We start from the raw sequence: 22513 nt of genomic DNA on the forward strand, positions 1-22513 counted from the left end.
GCTGCCACTGTGGCCAGCCAGCCCTCTCTTTCGTCCACCTCGTGACGTCCATCCCCTTCCTTTCCTCCTGCCCATCAGCAGCAGGGACGAGGACAGTCGCTGATGTGTGTGTCTAGGGCTCTGGAGCATACCACAGGGCCCTTTGTTCTCCAGCCATTTTCGAGAGGCTCATTGTTAAGTCCTTGGAGAACCTCTGGATTAGAAATCTGAGGAATCTGAAGCCAGGAGTGGAAGAACAGAAGCTGGGAACTATGTAATAAATACGTGCCCTTAAAACAACAGTAAGCGACAACACTTATGCCTCTAGCCAGGACTTCAAGGCACAGACCCCCAAAGAGGTCTTCTTTGGAGAGAAATCAGAATGCCAGCCTTCTTTGAGAACGTGAAGAAAGGGACTCCCTGACCCCCCACTCGGGGCCATATTCCGCATCTCCTTGCAGTAGAGCGTTTGGTTTCCCTGTTAAGTGACTTGGCTCAGGGGACACTTGAGGTACACGCTGGACAAGAAAGCCACTCCAGGACACACTTGTTAAGTAGTCAGCCTCACACTGCCCAAACCTCTGCTCATCTCAGCCGTAAAATCCTGGGTCAAATTGTGGTTATAAAGTCGATTGCTTCCAGAGCAGCCCCGCCGTCTTTAGGTCTTTGTTTTATTCAGGGCTGTTCTGTCAGCTGTAGCTTGCCTTTGATGGGCCACAGCAGTGTTTTTCATGTCTAACTAGTGTTTTAATGTTTGTGAGAGATGGTGGTTAATTGGATCCCTGTGGTACCACAAATGGCTTCAGAAGCCCCTTATGTCGGGGGAGGGAACTGTGTGACTCTGTGTGTGTGTGCGTGCACGTGTACACATGTGGCCTCACACCTGAACAAGCACCATGAGATTTACGTGTTCTTGGCCCACATCTCAGCTTTGAGAGTTTTAATACTTGTTTTCCCAAGGTCAGAAATCTTGGCATCACCCCTAGATCTTAGCCTTTCTTCTCTCGGACTCTCTTGTTGTATGTGCGGTTCTTGGGCCTGTTGGAGCTGCCAAGCCAGGCTCATCCTGGTCATGGCTCACCCACACCTCCAGATCCGCTATGAACTTTGCCCATCTTGCTGGCTGACCCGTGACATTGGGTCCCCATTTATGGACTTTCCTTTCACAGGGGTGCAGCGATCGCAAGGGCTCCCCCTCCCCAAATCTCTGAAAGCTTCCAAGTGCCTGTCTGTTGCTCCCTTGCTGTGTTTTGTCTGTTTTCCTGCTGCTTCATTTAAGGGCTCATGCCTGACAGCTGCCCCCCACCCAGCCCCTTCCTCCTCTACAAAAGCATGACTTAATATACAAAGGGGCTCTTCTGCTAGGGCCCAGCGAAGGGGCCTATGGGACTGTGGCTCTTATCTCAGGCCACACGCCTTGGAAGGCAGGAAAGGAGGGAGCAGGAAGTCCAGTTCTAGTGGGCAGAGTGCTGGTGAGTCCCATGAGGAGGAGCCTGGAGAGTCCCGGAGAGCTCTTGCTCGGGATGACAGGACATCAGGGTGAAGGGGCCAGCAGGTCAAAGGCTTTCAGAGCCAAGTGAAGCGGTGTGGGCCCCTGGGGTCCCGGCAGCCCCACCTCAAGTCCATGCCATGCCCCCAAGCACACCTGCGTGGCCACACACACCCCAACCACACCCATACCCACTCCGTACAGAGGGCTGGAAGGGGGCCAGTGGGCTCCATAGCTGGTGGGACTGCCCAGGGGGGTCAGTCCTCTGCCTTGTCACTGATTGACTCCCTCATGGGCATCTGTCCAATCACTGTACACATCCACCGGTTCACACGGGTACAGGACCAGTGTGGGACTTCTCTAGGCACATGGTACAGAAGATGACTCTGGTGTTGCAGACACGGTCTATTTTCTCCTCACAAAACTTCTCGTGGTTGCAGGAGGGGCAGGTGTTGGGTCTCTAGGGTGCCTGTCATCTTCTTGGAGGGTAGCTTCCATTTTGACTTTCTGTCCCCGGTGTCTGTAGGAGGACAAACACTCACCTTCCCCCACTGCGATAGCCTCGTTCACCTAGGAGACAGGGGCTTCCCTAAATCACTACACTTTGAGTTATGCAATCCAGTTGCCTTGGTAGGGTTCCATGTCTTACTGGTTTTCCAAAAGAGAGGGTTTCACACTCCCATCCCTCTCTAAAATCTGAGGTGACCTATTTCTAGGAACCTGAATGAGACTAATTAACATTCCTGTGGGTGGAGAAGGTTACGGCAGGTTAGAGAACAGGCAGGGACAGGGATAAGTTAGTACCTCTGGGCAAGGCAAGCTGGTGTGCTCTGGGATTTGGGATGCCTGGGGACTAAGAAGCCAGTCTGCCTCTGGCCTGGAGCCTTATGTTCCATCCTAGCAAAGGGACTGTGCTCACTCATTGAGAACAAGTATCATTAGTCTCTTTGGATGTGTGTGTCATACCTGCCTCAAATGATTCAGTGTACATGGAAGTAATCTCTAAGTGATAAAACTCTATGCAAAAGGAAGACATCGCTAGATCTCTTCGGTTAGGTCATAACTTCCTTGAAGTCCAGGGTTACTTCTGACACTTCTTTGCATTTTCATAGGTAGTCCTTAATCTCTGCTCTTTGCCTGGCTACGCAAATGACCATTGACGTAAGCTGGTTAAATGACCATTTCCAGCCAAAATGGAGTTGGCCTCCTCTGTTAGTCTCTCCCATAGTACTTTGTTCTTCTCCTTGAAAACACCTGTCACGATTTATGATTTTATGTTATTTGTAATTTGCTTACTAATTTCTATCATGGCAATAGATTTTAAGTTCCAGGAAAGTAGGGACCCTATCTGCTTTCATTGTTCATATCTACATTCCCAATACCCATATAATGCCTGGCACATATGAATATTTTTGAGTTACTAAAGGAGGGGTTTCCCAGAAGGACATTAGCAACTTCAGAGCCAGAGAATGTCTCTGTTCTCCTAGATCTCACCATCTAGGGAGGTCCTTGACCTTCACCAGTTTTGCCGGACTAGCTTCCTCATGTACCCTAGAGCATCCTGCCTCTTCCCATGACCTCTGAATTTGACTGCTAGTGGCTTGATTCAAGTGGATCTCCAAGCCTCTAGGGCACATCATTGGGCAAGAGGAGGCAACTTCCTTAACCCATTTATTCTTTTGTTTGTCTACGGTGTTGTGGGCAATGAAGGGTTGGATGGCTTTGAGGCTCCAGAGGCACGGAGGTGGGTAAGTGGACTTTTGATGAAGCTTGCAGAGACAGATGCAGAGGTTGCCCTGGGGAGCACCCACGGGGAAAGCATACTCTTTCATATCTTCCTGTCCATGGTAACTCTGTGTCCCCATCTCACAGGGAGCTCCTTGAGACATGCATTCACCATCTACCAGCAAGAATTCCATCTGAAGTTACTTACCTTCAGGTGCACATGCCTTTCTGAGTCACATTTATGGGTTTACCCAAATTAGATTATGGAATTGCTGCATTACACTTCATTATTACCTTGAAATTATACTTCCATTCTGAATGGCCAAGTCTTATAAGCAGTGTGAGTGCTACCTGACATACATACTCTGAAACAAGCCCCACATTAAGCTGAGTTTATAATGGGTGATATTTGGATAACTCTGATTAAACATATAAATCATGAAAATTAGAAATGGGAAGAAAGCTCTTTATTTGGATTAGCTACATACCAGTGTTTGGCTCAATAATGGATCATTCTTTCTCCTGCAGATCTTGCTCTTACCCAAGCTTTTTTTCTTATATTTTTACCTTTCTTTCATGGCACGTCTTTACCCATGTTCAGCCCTTCCAGTAGACAGAGCCTCTCCATTTCTGCTCTTTGTACATTGTGTGTACTTTGGCTGGTAATCTCTAGAAGCATTTGTGCAAGGTTTTTGAGTATTTTTCATCCAACATTGGTTTTGCCCCAAGGTTCGTCTTCCCCTAAGCAGTGACACTGGATTTTGACAATCCTTTTCTTCCTCATCATTATGAGATGGCCCTTATCCAGAAGTATGCTCAAGACCATATCCAACATTAGGAATATTGCTCAGAAGGCCAGGGGCTTGCCAACTGAGCCAGGCAGACAGATAAATCCAAGAAAAGGAATGACAACATAGAAAAAGAGGTTGTGCAGGCCATAAGACTCAAATAAATCTTACTACTGAATTATCTATACTTCAGAATTATGAAGAATTCCCAGCCACTCCGAAAGACCATAGGAAGAAGTAAGATCAAGACAGGGATTCCAAAGCAAGATGAGAAATTGGGAACGTTTGGGGAAGATTGGGGGTGGTGTGGTTGGGGGAAGAGCCCATTAAAAAAAGAAAGGAAAGGAACAGAACAAAAACAAAGGAAATAAAAGGTTTGGCTAAAATGACCACATTGGGCAGGAGCAGCGGACAGGGTCAGGGCAGACCTGCAGGTGGGTGAGGAACTGAGTAGGAAGAAAGCTAACTGAATATCTAAATTCCAAATTCCTGTTCAGGGACAGCTTCCTGTATTTAGAAGGCTGGCTATTCGGCACTATAGTTCAGTAGGATCAGCTGTTAGAATTCTTTTTAATAGAATTCTTTTTAAATTATTTATTGTGATAATCTACAAATTTTCCCCCACACTCAGGATCATAACTTCATTTCTGCTGGTTTGCCTCACATCAGATCTATTTAAAAATTTTTTTTTGAAGATACAGAATCCATAAAGAAAGCAGTGGGAAGAGCTAGAATGGGAAGCCAAGAAGAACACATGTGGCCACACCCCTGTTTACCTGTGTGTCACACATCTAGTAATAAGTCAATATTTTATATGTATGTCTAATTTACTTCTGTTATTTTAATTTAAACTCAATTAATTAACATGTAATATATTATTGGTTTCAGAGGTACAGGTCAGTGATTCATCAGTCATATATAATACCCAGTGCTCATTACATCACGTGCCCTCCTTAATGCTCATCACCCTGTTACCCCCTCCCCTCCAACAACCCTCAGTTTGTTTCCTATGATAAAGAGTCCCTGGGGTGCCTGGGTGCCTGAGATGATTGAATGTCTGTCTTTGGTTCCAGTCATGATCCCCAGGTCCAGGGATTGAGCCCCGCATGAGGCTCCCGGCTCAGGGGGGTGTCTGCTTCTCCCTCTGCCTCTCCCCCTGCTTGTGCTTTCTCTCTCAAATGAACAAATAAAATCTTAAAAAAAAAAAAAAAAAGAGTCCCTATGGTTTGTCTTGCTCTCTGATTTCATCTCATTTTATTTTTTCCTCTCTTCCCCTATAATCCTCTGTTTTGTTTCTTAAATTCTACATATGAGTGAGATCATATGATAATTGTCTTTCTCTGAGTGATAATTTACTTTTGATATATGTGGGTGTTCCTATTTTTGAGAGACAGATATGAGTTTTATATATTCCTCAGCTAGAACCTTTACAGTTCATGGTGCCTTCGTGGGATCATATTCTGAATCTCATTTTGTCCATTATTAAAATCAAGGTTTTTTTGTTAAGTAAATAAAATGATTGAATTATCAACGCCATGTTAATCCTTTGTCTTCATCAGTGTGTTTTTAAGCACTTTTATTAATTAAGTGCTATATTTGAGTGGCTACAAGCCCGGTTTTTTAGGATAAATCTTTTTTTTTTAGATTTATCTGTTTGAAAGAGAGAGATTGAGAGAACGAGTGGGAGGAGGGGCAGAGGAAGAAGCAGACTCCTTGCAGAGCAGCAAGCCCAGCAGGGACTTGATCCCAGGACCCTGGGATCATTACTTGAGCCAAAGGCAGACACTTAACCAACTGACCCACCCAGGTGCCCTAAGATAAATCTTCTATTTTGGTGTCAAATGTGTCCAATTCATGATAAGCGGTTAGACCAGTCTCTTACTTCTCTGGGTTTCATTTCTTCTGAACAATGAATAATTATTCCAGCTCCTCCCCATGCTGTAGGTAAATGAGATCACATCTCCGACAGCCTTGCCTGGTCTTTAGGGGAAATCAGCAGTATCATGATTGGGCTGGTAACTGCTCTCTTCCAAACTGCACACCACATAATGCTTGTGGCGCCCACAGTCTAGCTGGGCTTCCACTGGCAAAATGATTTGAATGCAGTGGCTTGTCCTGGGTAGTGCTCAGGGTTCCCTGACATTCAGTGGGCAGAAATCTGGTGGTGGGCTCTTAGCCTGGGTGTCCATGCTGCAGTGGGGTGTTGACTGTCTAAGCCCGAAGTGAAGAGGGTGGCAGTGGGTTCATGGGGGGTGGATTTTGAACAGGAAGCGTCTGGGTGATTATAAGAAGGCAGGTGCTGATTTACCTGTTTGCCAGTTTATTTTCTTTGGGGGAGGCAGTGTTTTAATTTACTGCACTCCTTGGAGGTTTGACATATCAATTAGATGTTATCGACAGTAATAGAGGGGCAGTTGCTGTAAATGTGAAGTTTTTACTGGTAGGCCATGAAATGACACCCCAAGGGACTGTAACAGCGTGGCGTGATAAATATCGTGTTACCTGCACACGGGCAGAGGGACTGATTAATAGGGGAGGATGATTCTATCTCCTGCACTAAAATGTTATTTATTCATTTGCTGTCAATCAACCCTTCTGTTCTAATTGGCTGAAAGGTTAAATCATCAAGATCTGCTCATAAACCAAGTTAAGGTAGGAAGAAAAGCAGCATTAAATCATAATCAGTAGCTTGTTTATTTACAGCATTATTGCATCTGGGTGACCTTGGAGAGCCTCTCTCTGCCCTCTAGTTACAGTAGCAGCCCTGAGCTAGGGACTCACATGCATGAGTGGAGGTTGCTGGAAGGAAGGAGATGCTCTCCATGTCTGCTAGTGTAGTCAGAATCGAGAGAAGGCGGCGCTCAGTGCTGTGTTGCCTTCGCGAATTAGACCACTGCTGCTCTTGCTGCTGCATTTTTAATGTATGGCTCTCGTATTGCACGATACTTGTAAAAGGAAGACTTATTTTCGAAAAGACAAATATATTTCCACGCTAACAGTTTTATAAAGATGTCAGTGAATAAGTATAGGCATCATTAAATCACATTTTAAAGGCAGGCTTCTCGTTGTGATAAATCTGCATTATCAGGTCTCATTTCTGAAATGAATCATACACTGTAAAACTTTATGGGAGTTGAGTAAAAGATCCCTTGTTGGCCAGTACAAGTGTATATTGTCAAACCGTGCAGAAAGGATAGCTTCAAATCCCAGTGAAAACGCTGATAGGGTTACACCCCTTTCTCAGAAGCAGTATATTTCAAGTACAAGCTACTTTGGGAGGTAAGAAGCTTTTCTCACTGCCAAAGAAGCTTATTCAAAGAAAGCCAAGAGTAAACTCCCATTCAAAGGATCTTTCTCCTCAGCTTGGTGCCGTGAGAACACAGCTTGCTCTTCAGTGGGGCTGGTAAAGGTCAGTAACCCAGAACCGCAGCGCCGAGGCTGGTGGGGCCTGCCCTGACGGCATGTGCTCGCACGAGGGTACTGTCCTCACCACACACACCACTCACGACCCACTCTGGGCTCATGCTCGCTCACCCCCACCTCTGCCTTCAGCAGCCCAGGCAGGTAAACCCTGCAGCTGAAGAAGTGGACTGCTTTTCCTTTACCACGATGTTAAACACATTCACTCCACGTTGAGTGTTTTCACCACAGCCAGGTCAACTCAGGAATCACCAATCTACCAATCTACTACCATATTAAATACCAACGATCTACCATAATTAAGATACATTTCCAAAGAGGATCTGATTGTCACCCCTGTGAGGTGACAGGGGTGGCCAAATGGCTTCTGCAGTGTTTGAAATTATTTGCGTGTATATTTTAGGTCACCGTGTCTGTGGAGAGGTGGAACCAGTGTCCATTGGTAGCTCATATGGCAAAAATGGCTGACATTATCTGCTTTTTCATCTTCTAGTGACTGCTTAGTTCGTTTAACTGTAAGAATACACACCCTTTTTTTTTTAATTTATTTATTTTTTAATAAACATATAACGTATTTTTATCCCCAGGGGTACAGGTCTGTGAATCACCAGGTTTACACATTTCACAACACTCATCATAGCACATACCCTCCCCAATGTCCATATCCCCACCACCCTCTCCCGTCCCCCCTCCCCCCAGCAAACCTCAGTCTGTTTTTTGAGATTGAGTCTTTTATGGTTTGTCTCCCTCCCAATCCCATCTTCTTTCATTTTTTCTTTTCCTACCCCCCAACCCCCCGACATTGCATCTCCACTTCCTCATATCAGGGAGATCATAGGATAGTTGTCTTTCTCCAATTGACTTATTTCGCTAAGCATAATACCCTCTAGTTCCATCCACATCGTCGCAAATGGCAAGATTTCATTTCTTTTGATGGCTGCATAGTATTCCATTGTGTATATATACCACAACTTCTTTATCCATTCATCTGTTGATGGACATGTAGGTTCTTTCCATAGTTTGACTATTGTGGACATTGCTGCTATAAACATTCGGGTACACGTGCTCCTTCGGAGCACCATGTTTGTATCTTTAGGATATATACCCAGTAGTGCAATCGCTGGGTCATAGTGTAGCTCTATTTTCAGAACACACACCCTTTTCACAACCACCTGGTCTGCGTTGTCAGCTGTGTTGTTCCACAGTCAGGCCGCGTGTGAGACACAGGACACTCTCCTAGACGGAAGGACAAAACTGGAGCCATTTCTTCAAGTCAGAGAATTAATCAGAAAGATGAACACTGAGAAGCTGGACTTAGGTGCCTAATTTAGTAAGGAGAGATTATTTAGTTTAAAGAAGTACGTGATAAAGTCCTTCATGCTCCTTCCAAAGGAACAGACTGAGCGGCACTGGAGTGTTCATTGCTTGCACTAAACTAAACTAAACTCTCCACAAAGAGCTGGTCAGTCATCAGGAGCTGTTAGTATTAACGAGCCTGGTGCACACTCTGGGCAGGCACTCACAAAACCCGTACGGGAGAGAGGGTTAGATAGAGAGGGTTAGAAAGTCACACACTCCATATATTGTTTGGAGTTTGGATTGTTTCTCCCCTATCAGATAAAATGTCATGCATCACTAGAAATTAAATTTCATATTTAATGTATAGAAATTAAATATCATATAACTAATCATTCAATCTCTGTGCCCAAGAAATACACAATCTGTTGATCATTGGGATTGGAGATTAAAGAAAATTAAGACAACCAGTGTTTCCTTTGTGCGGTGGCCCTGTCATGGCTTCATGTGGTTCTTTATAAGTTTCTGTCTGTGCCCCACGCACACTCAGCCTACAGGTTAAAACCCAGACTGTCGGTGGTAGACATTCCAGATCAGGAAAGTCAGAACCTGGTCATGGGTTCAACCTCCTCCTGGGGTGGAAGAGAAAATTTGGGAACATCTCTGCAATAGAAAAGGGTAAAAGTCAAGATAAGCAACCCTAGGGGAAGTCTGGCAGGTCCAGGGACTTGTTCTAGAAATAGCACAGCCTAGAAGCACTTTGGGCGTGTCGCAGCCTTGGATGTTGGGATTCAGAAGGAGACTGTTGGGCTGGAAGGGTTACAGAAGGACCTTAGGACTTTAGGGAATGAAGGGAATTCAGCAGGGTTAGGGTCAGGGCCTTATTTGGCCCATAGCCTGCAAACTGAGAACGGTTTTTACCTTTTTAAAGGGTTGTTTAAAAAAAATAATAAAGAAGAATATATGACAGGAGCTCTGTGGCCTAAAATACTTAGTGTCTATCCATTTAGAGTAGAAGTTTGCTGACCCTGGGGGTAGGCTGGACTTAAGTACAGAATAATTGGTGGAACCAGGGTGTGACGTGCTTGTTGAATGATGGGGAATGAGGTGAGAGCCAGTTCCCAGGACCCAAGTACTTGAGAAGAGGATCAAGAGCAGGGCTCACCTTACTGCTGAGTAATTTCCTGCATCCCCCCTGGCTGGGGGTAGGATGGAGCTGGGCTCTGGGAGGGGTGCCAGGGAAGGGAGAGTCAGGTGTGTCCTGAGGCCAGCAGCAAATCCCTCAGGGGCACAGGGAGTCTGGCAGAAGAGGGACTCCTGACCTTTATAGTGACAGTTTACAGAGTACTCTCCCAGCACTACCTGCAAGATAGGCATCTTCTAGGTGTGACAGCAAAGACTCCAGAGATCCGGTGATTTACCCAAGGCCATAAAGCTAGTGAGTGGCAGAACCTGGGCCTAAACCTCGATATTGTGACTTCTGGCTGGTGGACTTCCTGCTCCGACACAGCTCCTGTCCCTGAACAATGATCCTTGGCCAGCAAACCTCTTCACCTGACCAGGATACCTGTGGAGCGCTTGGAAAGCTGGATTTGAAACCTTCCTGCCCGCAGCATCCCCTCCATATCAGACCCCCATCCTCACTACCACTAAAATTGTCCTCTTAGGTCTTCCTGGTCCTCTTATTCTAGAACTGCCTATGATTTTTTCCAGCTTGCTGCCTTCTACTTGGTGTGACACAGCCTTGTCCTCTTTATTGCAAAATAGAACAGTGGCTCCAAAAGTGGGAGCGCCAGTCCATCAGCATCACCTGGGAACCCATTAAGAAATACAAACTCTCAGACCCCTTCCCAGACCTACTGAATCAGAAACTCTAGGGGTGGGGACTGGCGGTCTAGTTCCACACACCCTCCAGGGGCTGCTGTTGAATCTGAGACCCCCTGCAACAGTGCATCAGAATCACTCATGGACCGTACCTCCTTCCTCCCTGTGGGAAGCCCTGCACTAGGGCATGTCCATTCCCTCCAGAAGGTGGTTGTCGTGTTCTACACTGAGTGAAGCTGTTAGTGACAGCTGTCATACAGGTTATTTTATTGTATATTGGTTCTGTCCTGAGAGCCAGCGAGAATTTCACTGCCGCAGCAAATTCTTCAGATGCTATCACCAGCTGCTAAGCATCCCTGTGCTGAAGGGAGAAGTTGAGGAAGATGGGGCATGAGCCTGCTACCGCACATGCAGGGACCCAAACTTGGGATTGTCAACATCAAAGGTCTTCAGAGAAAACCTTTGTTTCCCAAATGCTGCATTTCTGTGGAATGCATTGTAGGGCATCTAACTGGAGTCAGTCGCCATAAAAAGAAGACTGAGACTAGAACTCTCAGAAGTGTTCTACCAGAGCACTGGTCCCCCCGTCTACTTGCTAACAGGACATTTTGACTTAAAGCTGGAAGTCATGATCATTCCCAGAAAGATTATAAAAAATGAAGAAAATGAAAATCGTAAATATAAAGATGGATACCCCTGAGGCCCAGCCATTGTCCAGTCATGTGCTCTGAGTCCTCAAACCGCATGGTGTCGGAGTTGCATTCTTAATTTTGTGTGGTTCCCTTTCGTGATGTGTTGTCATATCCAGGAGAGATGGCTCCAAAAAGACACTTGCCATCTTTAGTCATGGAATAGAGCCACGATCCTTCATAAGGCGGGAAGGGCAGAAATACTGATATCCTCCCCAGAGCTTTAAAACTGACGTTGAGGGCCCTCCTCCTTTGGGGTGTTTTCTAGGCTAGGGCTGGAATCATTCCTAGTGGTCGTGGTGTTAGGATTTTGTTGTTGTCATGTTCATCTCCAGCGTAATGTCTCCTCGGTATCAAGTCCCAGGTCTAGAGTTGCGCTGACTTGATGGAAAAAAACAGCTGAATGACAGAACAGCTGAAATTTCATCCATTTCTGCACCTCCCAGCCCACAGCTCTTCAGGACTGCCCAAGAGTACACCAGTGTGATCCCAAAGGGGGCAGAACCATCACGGCATAGGGAGATGCGTAAAGCATCTCACAACTTTAGGAAAATCTACTTTGTGCTTTCATACACTTGGTTGAACTTTTCAAAAATATTGACTAAACAACTTGCCAGCTGTGATTACCAACAGCTCTATTTGACAGTCATTGACAGAAAGCCAGTGGGCACGTGCAACGTCATCTTGTGCTAACAAGGCCTTCATTAGCGGCTGTTGAGGAGATGAGTGTTCTCCTGGACCGGGAAGAGTGATTCCTGTCCCCTTGCGGTGTTCACTCGAGTATCGGTAAACTGTTTGCTTAGTGAGCCCGGGGGCAGACATGAAGCCCGCCTGTACGTCTCCATCACGCCCAGGGTGTTTTATGTTCCGATCTCCAGGAACACAAATAATATTCTTTCTCAGCTGCTCCAAAATACAGCTGATAGAAAATATCATGGAAAAGGTGAATTGCCAGACAGTAAGCCCTCATGACCGAGAGCTTATTCATAAAATGAGGACAAATTTATTGCACACATTCACTGCTGGCTTTCTGAGATTAATAGCTGATCTATCTGATCTTAAAGGCTGACAATGGAATCAGAAAGAGTTACTGGTCAGTTTTCTCACCTATCCCCTTCACCCAGCAGCCTTCCTCCCCAAGAAATAATACAGAGAAATAAGCTGATTTAGCTTTAGCAACAGTCTTACAGTATTTTACTGTAGGAGATTTCCACGTGCCAAGGATAACTTTTAACCTTGTTGAATGCAATCTGACTTCTTGGCATCTTTCTTCAACTCTGCAAAGCCCTCAGGGCAGGGGACTAGCACAGCAAGTAACTAGGGGTAGATTGAAACACAACCTGAAAGGAAGCCATATTTTTGTGCATGTCTCATGGCTTCTTGTTTACTACGAAGTAGTAAAGAAGTCATTGTTTGATGTCTTAGCCTTGGGGCATGAATAAAATTCAAAGCAGGTGTTAGGAAATGCACTGCTTCACATCTTGGGTACGGGTGCACACATGCACACATACACCTGTGTACAGGCGAAGCCTAGGTTTACAAAACACGGGGAGGGAGTCTCCAAGGCTGCTGGCCTGAGGGGAATCTGGATTCATCACAAGGAACGAGATGCCTCCCATGCGTTTTGCTCCAATCATTTTGATCCTGACTTGGCTCCTGCGGTGAATTAAAATGATCTGACCAGACCTCCTGGCCTGCCAGCCCTCCAAGCGCTCTGTTTGCCCAGCTAAATCCCCCTACCCATCGTGGCATCTGAATTTTGTGTCATATATTATCTAAATTATCTAACCTAATTTATGTACTTAACACATGCCCTGGTGTCTGCTGTCCTGTTGGGTTAGCCACCATGCTTTGTGAGCTCAGAGGGAGCGGCCCACTGGCGGCCAGGCTGCAGGCACCAAGACAAGCAGAGCGGGGTCACCCAGGGGAGTTCTCGCCGGCCAGCACGTGGACATGAGCCCAGGGATGCCATCAGACAGTGACTTAGAACCAGGAGAGCCAAGGGCCTGCCTGGAACAGAGCACGCACCCAGAAATTCATTGACCCCAAGTTGCAGGTGGGGGGTGGTGACTTTTGAAAAGACAGAGAAAGTTCTACTTTTTTATTAACAGAAAATGTCCCAGAAGAAAGATTGTTACGTGCACCACGCTGCCTTACATCAGCTTTAATTGTGTTGAATGCGGCAATTTATGCAAATTCGAGAAGGGACCTTTATGGGGCCTGCCAGAGACACTTGTCACCTTTTTATTGTAGAACTCCTATCAGAGATTCCTGTGTGTTCAGTGGCTCGAGGCTAATCTTGGGCAGCTCCATGCGAAGAGCCGTTGTTTTCATCACAGAGAAACATTTTTTCGTACTCTGGAGATTCTTAAGGCTCTCCCCAGTGCCCCCAATTTCTTACCTGTTCAGCTGCGAATATGAGGCCCTTAATGGCTGGAAAGGGAGAGTCTATTTTTAAGTTTTCACTGAATATCTCCCCCGTGTTAGGTGCTGAACGAATTTGGCATGTCATCAGATCTGGAATACCCGCAGGAGCTTAGTGTAATTTTTAGTTATGAAATTGGTCAGATTTGATTCAGAGAACGTCTGGCAGCCGTTCTGGAGGGCCACGGGCTTGCTTAGGTGTGTGTACTGTGGTGGGTTTCTGAGGTAGGGGAGGGGGTTATATTCTGCACGGGCATTTGGTGTGAATTTCCATAAAAGCCCTTTTTTTAAAACCTGAACTTCAGGGCCATTTTGTCCTCATTGTGTTCTAAATCCTTTCAGTATTTAAGACACTAGGAAATGAAATTGCCAAATTCTTAGCATTTGAAAATTGGCTCCTGCCCAGGCACGGTCCTCGCATTTCCAGCTCGTGTCTCAGAGGGAGTGTGCTCCAGGGGGAGAGACGAGGCGACAGGCATCGGAGAGTCACGCAGCGCCAAGGAGGAGCGGCGTTCTCCTCAGAGGCAACGGCCTTTTCAGAGCAGGCCTGCTCTCCTTACAGGCTGAAAGGAGCCACTCGCGTCACTAAATCAATAATTCTGTGGCGCATTGTACTTGCCGGGGACAGGGAATCCTCTAGGGAGGAGCAACCTGAATGTGTCCCGGCCCCCACCAGCCTCTAGAGCTGCCTGCCGGCAGAGCGCGTGGCCGAGCTGCCCGCCCTTCCAGCCGTCCAGTGGAGGCCTAGACCAGGGGGTGGCTGTGCTCCAGGCACATTTCCGCAGAGTCCCCCGGCACCTGAGCTGGGCACCAAGCAGTCAAGTAGGAACATCCCTGCCGAGCAATATGGAGCCTGTCAGGGTATTTGGAGCCCGTGCAGGGCTGTGAGGGAGAAGTGTGTCCCTTTACGCCCACCGCAGGCTTGGCCTACAGTAGTGCAGTCTGTTCTGGACAGGACCTTTACAGCACAGGAAACCTCAGCCCCAGGCAGATCATTCTCCCCAGCTCCCATAATGGAGAGAGGTGAATGGCCCAGAGCCTAAGCCACAGAGGGAGAGCCCGTCCACCCTCCTCACCTCTGAGGGAGGACCACTCCTGTCCTCCTCTGTAACACCACCCAGGACAGGACCCCGCAGCCTCTCCAAGTCACCACGTCGATGTTTCTGGTTTCTCTGGAGGGCCAAGAGTCACTACTCAGTTGCCAGAATCAGCATGTTGCCGAGAGCCCTTCTGCACGTGGACCAGTAATGGGCCCAGTCGCATCGGAAGGGTCACTGGGTGGACTCAGCACCGTGATAGCGAAGCGTTGGTCTAGACTGTTCTGCCGGGTTCCTGAAGTCTGGTCTGCGTCTTTACTTCCAGAGTGAGCTGGGAATTTTGGTCTCCCGAACAGGTGGCTGCAAGAGTCCTCTGTGTCAACTACACAAGAACTCCTCTGTTCAGCCACTTCCTGCCTGTCCCTCACCAGTGCGGGGACTGCTTGGTGGTATTTATTCTTCAAAGGGGAAAAACGGATTTTTGTCTCTGATGTGGACCTAGAACCATATGAATACTGAATTTATCCGAAGAAGATGAATAACCGACCTTCAGCAAATGGCTAATCCTTCGATATCAAACAAGGTGAATTTTTTATACAAAATCTTACATTTATCAGAGCCTTTGAGAGTTCCAAGGACATGGACAGAACCTGGAGTGCTTGCGAGTAAGGACTTCCCATCCCCGTGCTCTCTTGGGAATTAGTTTGTTGAAGTTCTTGCAGGCTCTGGATCTCTCAACTTTGAGCAGGATTATCTCGGATAGTAGCTATTTTTGAACCCATCTCTTATTCCCTTGTGTTCAGAAATCTTAGTGGTGTGAACTTTGTGACATAAAATCTTCCTTACGTAAAATGCTCAGCTATATATGGTTCATCAAGAAAAACTAACACAGGTCCTGAAGAATATGTTGTGCTACCAGTGGGGAGGGGAGGAGAGTTTTGGGGGCAGGGATTTGGATGGCAAGTGACCCAGCTGGTGTAGGGTGTAGGGACCCCAAACACTGCCGCAGTAGGCTTGAGACACACTTTCCCTTGGAGGAGCCCACGTTTCCCTCTCCTACCTGATGGGCTCTTGGAGGAGGCAGATAATGGGCAAGGGTAAAAGGTCGTTAATTATAAGATCCAAGTGTGACAGAAACCCTATTAGAAAGAACACATCTCTTCAAAAGACTTCCCAGACATTTAGAACTGTTTCAACCGAGTTTAAATTTGCGAGGGAAACCATTAAACCTCGGAAGAAAGAAATGCCAGACCAAGAGGGTGCTCTATAGACACTAATTTGATTGACCAGGCCTCCCCTGTTGCTATACCACACAAAACCTCTTGCCCAGATGCAAACGTGTGTGTGCATGCACACACGCACACACATACCCCAACACCCACCACCAGTTGTGTACAAACATAAATACATAGGCAGGAAGAAACATGAATTTCCTCTTTTTTTTCCTGCATGATACTCAGATTCATTGGGTTTCTAGCACAGCTGCTGCAAGAGAGAAAAGCACTTGGCCCCAGAGTCTGTTTATGTGTTTGAGCCGAGAAAGCGATTTTTGTTGCAAGGAGCTCTAAGTGAGACAGACAGAGTCAGAGAATGAGAGAGAGAGAGATAATTATCTAAATTATGTTCATGCTATTATCGAAGACGAATATAGTTAAAATGTAATTAAATATGACGGGCTAGCAGGATGGAAGCCAAGCTTTGGAATGCTAATCATCAATTACTGCATCCCCTTAGGGGAATCAAGGAGTGCTCGGTGGCAGGGGGTGGATGGCACCAGAGTGGGTGGCAAGGGGTGGATGGCATCAGAGTGGGAGTGGGGGACTTGGGGATGGGGAGCTGAGTGAGGATTCAGAGTATTAAAGCTGCCCCTCTCCCCGCTGCTCCTGCACAGACTCATCTGAACGCTCTAGAATGTCCCCAGAAGCGAACTTTCCTGTGGCTGCCAAAGGGTTGGAAGCTTTCAGCTCAGCTCTTACGAGGAGCTGGTGGAGGGTCCTGACCTTTCCTTTGAGAGGAAACTCCTCTAAAGGGGAAAATTATGCTATGAGCAGGAAGGTAGAACCAAGACCAGCTCATGTTAAAGCAGCAAATGCAAGTGCATTCACCAGCACCGGCCGGGAAAGCAGAACATGCCCACATAGGTCCAGAAATCTGAGGCAGGAGGAACCTAGGGGACTATTGACCTGAAATGTAATTAGGACTGTAGATGACACACTAGGTCTGTCCCAGCAGGTGACCCCCCACCACCGCAAGCCAGGGGAAGGGCTCCCCACTGCTGTACACTGAAATCCCTTGTGGAGTTTAAATGGGACTCCTGCAAGACCCATCCCGCAGAGATTCTGAGTTGAATTGGCCTGTGGGGCGTGGCTTGGGAGTGGAAATGTTTAGAAGCTCCACAGAATAACCTTCTACAAACTGTAGCCAAGGGGAGGGCAAGCAAATTACTTTTTTTTTTTAAGATTTTATTTCTAAGTAATCTCTGTACCCAAGCTGGGGCTCCAACTCAAACCCCAAGATTAGGAGTTGCAAGCTCTACCAATTTGAGCCAGCCAGGCACCTGAGATCTTTGTTGTTTTTTGTTAAAGAAACATAATTTGTGTATCCTATTCTATTTTTTCTGTATTTTCTATATTTTTATGTATGTTAATGTATGTTATATATTATTTATATATTAATATATATTTTATAGAAATATCCCATAATTTTATATTTTCTATATTTGTGTGACCTATTCTAGGTTCCCAAAGAATTTTGAGGTGATATGATTCCTGTGCAAGAGTTCATTTGTTCCATTTAGCACTGCCTAAGCCTGGGAAAGAAACCTGGCCGCCTCCTTGAGTCAGGAGGGTAGTGTGAGCGAGCAAAGCAGGCCAGGGTAGGCTCCAGGGAGATGCAGACCACCAGAAGCTTGATGGCCTGGGTCTGTCTCATTCACCTCAGCTGTAGACAGTGTTGTCTTTATAGAAAAGGACCCAAGGATCCCAGATCTTCAAGTTTTTAAGAGAAACCTATTTGTACAAACCTGTTTGTCTTTTCATGTGAAATCTCCTGATTTTTAAGTGGGATCTAACTCAAATTTTAAAAATTACTCAGTAAACTAGCAAAAATATGTCTTCTGAACCTCCCCTGTGTGACCTTTGATCTCAGGAAGCATTTGGCTGAGCAGCATGTGACTAAATGGTCACTACTCCCAGGGGCTCCTCACAGTCTATTTTCTAGCCACCTCAGTAGGACCCACCCCACTAACTTGGCAGTGTTTTTCCTCAGCCTGGCATGTAGAGGGCTGTCCGTAAATAGTTGTTGGATGGAGAGAGAGACAGGATAAATGGAGCGAGCCCAGATTTTCCTGTAAGTTGGGGCAGCGAGACAGCTACAAAATCCAGTTAAGTGTCCTGCAAGACAAAAGAACTTCCTCCCAGTGTGCCAGATTCGACCTGCCCCTCACTGGGCCTTTCCTTCAGCCTGGGGTCAGAGATCTGGGGACCAGGGAGCTCTTTGGAAGGACTTAGGATCTGGGCCGACCCTGCCTCTCTGCTGTGTAGGAGGACACTCTGTCCCTGGGACAAGGGAGGTAGGCCCAGGGTGTGCCAGGTTGGGAGCAGCTGGGGAAGGACATTTAGGGCCCCATTTAGGGCCTACTACAACTCTGGAATTCCCGCCTGACCCAGTGCCCAGTGGGCAATGCCCTGGCCCACACAGCCCACCTGGGGCTAAGTGTTAGGATGAAACAGGTGACGGTGGGATCCTTGGCCCGGCACAGCTACGAGGCAGAAAGAACAGCGCTCTCGGAGGGACAGTGGGTGGGCCGTTGTGGGGTCACGCTCATAAAGAATTGTCAAAGGGATCTTCAGGCGAGTCTGGAGGCTCACTCCAGGCCTCCAGTACTTGTCACCTCTCCGCGCAACACAGCTGCGAGAGGGTGCCGCTGTCACCACAGGAGTGCAGTTGATAGGCGATGGCCTTTAACGTTCCCATCCTCTGCAAGAATCTTTTCCAAAGGCTCCTGTCACCTGTCTCCCAGCCCTGCTCCCCAAAGTTGTAATAAATCTGCTCCCCCAACATAGCCTTTCCATTCCTCGTCACCAGAGGCCTATCTCCTCCTCGGCTCTGCTTTTATTTTTCACCTTCTGAATTTTTCAATTGTCATCAAAGTTATACATGGACATTGTTTTAAAAGCCAAGTAGAACCACAGGGGTCATTAACAAAAAGCAGGACTCCCTACTTCTTTCTTCCCTCCCCCAGGGCCCACTCCCCAGAGGCAACTGCTTCCCTTCCTTCTCTATAACAATTTTGTAGTATTTGCAAAAGTTAGAATGTTGGGAGGAAATACGTTTAATATGGTTTAAAAATTAAAAACTAAGGACAGGGAAATGTCTCTCACCCACCATCTCTTCCTCCGGAGATTAGCTTATACGTGAAATGAGTATGTGGATTCTCCCCATTTTCTTAACACTGATTTCTCTGTACCTGGAGATCTCTAGAACTTCTCCCTCCCTCTGTCCCTCTCCCTAGCTCTCTCCAGCTGCATAGTCCTTCCTCATAGGGCTCGAGGTGGATCATAATTTACTTAACCAGTCCCTTAGGTTGTCCGGCTTCTCTTGGTCTTCACAGGGTGCTTGTCCCTGCTGTGAGCATGTCACGAGCTCCCCTAATATGAGAGGAATTGCTAGCTCTAGGCTCTGGGTGTGTGCACTTAAAATATTGGTAGTTGGCTAGTCAGTTTACACTTCCTCCAGCCGTGTGTGTTAGTCCGTGTCTCCTCGCTGTCTAACATAACACATGATCAGACTTTTAGGTTCTAAGGCAAACGTTCCTGCCTTATAGACCTTTCTTTTGGTCAATGCCTTCAGATTTCTAAATGAAAGCTTATTACGTTGTCTTTTAGTCCTGTTAGGGAAATTATCTACTCCCTTCTTTGAAAGATAAGGATTTAGCTTGGTGACCCTTCCCCCTCGGGTGAGTGTACGTCTCTCCCCACCCTCCAGTTCAAGCACAGTTTTTATCATTTATTATTAGCATTAGCATGACTGTGTAACTGTTGTTCAGAGCTAAGCCTGTAGTTCGCTAAGATCACCATTCCTTTTAGTATCATTTGTTTTTCCTGGAGTTAAACATTAATTACTTTTCCATATATGTCATTCATTAATTTTCTAGACACATATCACCTATTTTTGTCAGACCCACAGAAATCCCCTCAGGCTGGTCTAAGACCTCCGGTAAATCCTTTGTTTTTCCCCTTGGAGCCTTGCCTTCTCTCCAGAGCAGGGCTGGTTGTCCTGGGCTTCACTTGGCTCCCATCCTCCACTCTCCCTGCCCACCCTCCTGGAAATTCCCCTCACATCTCTTCGTGTCAGATGCTCTCTTTTCTGGATCCCGTAACTTTCTTTGCAGTAGTTTATTCCTTTGTTATTGGTGGAGCATATTTTCTGGAAGTTTCTAGTGAATGCACTGAAGGTAAATTTCTTCAGATCTGTGTCTGAATTGAAGTTTCTTTATTCTATCCAATACCGTCTGGGCTGGGAATAGTCGTCTGGCTGGGACCAACTTTTCCCTCAACATTTAGAGAGGAGGGCTCTATTATCTCCTAACTCCCAGTGTCGCTCTTGAAAAATCTCAAGCAGTTTCGGTTCCCTCGTCTTTATGTTGACTTGCTTTTGCCCTATCCAGAAACATTTAGATCTTCTAAAGTTTCTCAATAATATGTTTTGCTTTCTTACTTACCATAGTGGCCTCTATAATTTAGGAACTTATGTCCTTCATATCTGAGAAAGTGTCTTTTTACTTTGACAGTTTTATAGCTCATATCTTCTCTGCTCTTTTTTCCATCTACTAATTGGGTAGTGGATGTCTTAGTTCAGGCCTCTCATTTTCTTATCCTTCTTCTTGTATTTTCTACCTTTGCCATCTTGTTTGATGTTCTACAAAATTTCCTCAACTTATGCTTCTGTTGTGTTAAATTATTGATTTCAATTCATAGTTTTAATTGACAAGAGCAATTTCTTATTCTGAGTATCCCTTTTTCATATCATTTTATTCTTATTTCAAGGGTGTAATAATTCTTTCATCTTTTTGACAGTAGTATAAGGGTTTTTTTTCCTGAGGTTTTATTCTTTCTGCTGAATTATAACTCCACCCTCTGAATTATTTTTCTTTTCTATTTGCTTTTAGTCTCTATTTTTTATGTCCAGGTCCTTGGTGCCCCTTGACTGGCTGTTCACCTTCAAATGGTAGGCATTGAGAAAGCTGGTTGGAAGCTTTGTGTAGGAGGTTGGGTTTATGGATTTCCTTCAGGGTTTCAGACTGGGATTTGGGCATTTAACTGGGAGACCTCTGCCTGCTCATTAAGACCCAGCACACTAGCTGCCTTCGGTTTCTTCTCCTGGAACGTTCTTCTAGATCGGCATGGCCATTTCCTCTGCTGATGTCAATTTAGCTCAGTTGAGGGAGAACCTCCTGAAGCAGTATCTGGAAGCAGTGTGCCTGTCTCAATCTACTTACACTGCCGTATTTGTCTACTTAGCCCTATATTTTTTGTCCCTCTCTCCCACTGGAATGTAAGCTTCTTGAGGGCAGAGCCTAAAACAGGGCCCACTCCATAGTAAGCACTGGATAAATATTTATGGAACCCAGACTGGAGAGACAAAGAGCAAGAAGGTGGATCAGTATCTCTCGGTCTTTCCTGGTGGGCTGGTCAGAGTCCTCAGAGGGATCCTCCAGTCTTCTTGCCTGGGGATTAAGCCTGGATCATAGTGGTCTGAAAGCCAAAGGAGGGCTAAGAACTGGAAATCTCACCATCTGTGATACTCACTTCTGTGTAATTCTATGCTCTCAGCCCCAACATGTTCCCACCCTCTGCTGTGCCTGGTGCCCCCAGAGTAGACCCTCTCTGTTCAAGGATTCCCAAGTGAAATCCCTGTCTCCTGTTGAGACAGGAGAGGGCTTATTCCCAATGTGTTGGAAGAAAGAGAGGGGATATGTGGGGGGTTCATCTGTTCTTTTCACCTGCTTTCAACCAGTCCTCATAGTTCAGCCCCTGTACACCCCAACCTTCCAAGGTGACTGGTGACTGAAGACTATGAGCCCTTCGAGGGTCACATAGTGTGAATCTGCTTGGGGTGTGTGTCTGTGTGTGTATTAGAACACATATATTTGATATGAAGCATATATTAGATTTCCTTTTAGTGGAGGGAGCAAAGATTTAACCCATGTGTTCAGTTTGCCCCGTTTAACTGCCAGTCTGGCTTTGGCCATCTCCCCAGTGTTCACCAGGTTTGCTCCAGAAAAATTCTGACACTGGCATTCTCTTTATAGCATCAGCAGCCGAGTCCCATGATTTTCCAGAACCAAAAAGCTTAGGCACTCTTGGTGCAGGATCTACAGGATCCCCAGAGAAGGCAGGACGAGGCTTAGGATGGAAAGCCAATCTCAGCCAAGCCCCGCTGCCTGCCTTCCTCCGGGACCCCTTGTCACCAGATCCACTCTACACAAGCCCTGCAGAGGGGTGACTGCACCCCTCCCCCAGTCAGCAGGTCCCCTGTCCTCTGCTCACTTCTATAGAGATGCATTGGTCCCGAGCTGGCGATGCCACCTGGCAAATCCACGTGCCCATCTAGGGGCCCCTAACTTCCACATGGGCGGTTTGGTTAATGCCACCCCTGCCAAATTCTTTCTCACATAAACACAGACACCGTTTTAATGCCTTCTTCTCCCTCTTTTTTAATTTATGTCAAGAACTGTTTAAAATGCAGGAAAGAATAAGATGTGTTCTAACATTCACTCACATACTCATCCCCAGAATTGACTGTAGTTAATATTTTCCACGTACGCTTCGTCTTTTTTAT

At 46.4% G+C, this 22513-nt stretch overlaps 1 protein-coding gene and 1 pseudogene across 3 annotated transcripts in view; one reads left to right on the top strand and one right to left on the bottom strand.

Annotated features, from left to right (window-relative positions):
• The window catches only part of BTBD9 (BTB domain containing 9), a 411577-nt gene that overhangs the window by 366551 nt on the left and 22513 nt on the right, over positions 1-22513 (top strand). The gene's annotated exons all lie outside the window — the stretch shown is intronic.
• LOC116870338 lies at positions 1742-11267 on the bottom strand (annotated as a pseudogene).

The sequence above is a fragment of the Lontra canadensis genome, unplaced genomic scaffold (assembly GCF_010015895.1).
Source record: "Lontra canadensis isolate GAN:19392208 unplaced genomic scaffold, GSC_riverotter_1.0 scaffold23, whole genome shotgun sequence".
Classification (NCBI taxonomy): domain Eukaryota; kingdom Metazoa; phylum Chordata; class Mammalia; order Carnivora; family Mustelidae; genus Lontra; species Lontra canadensis.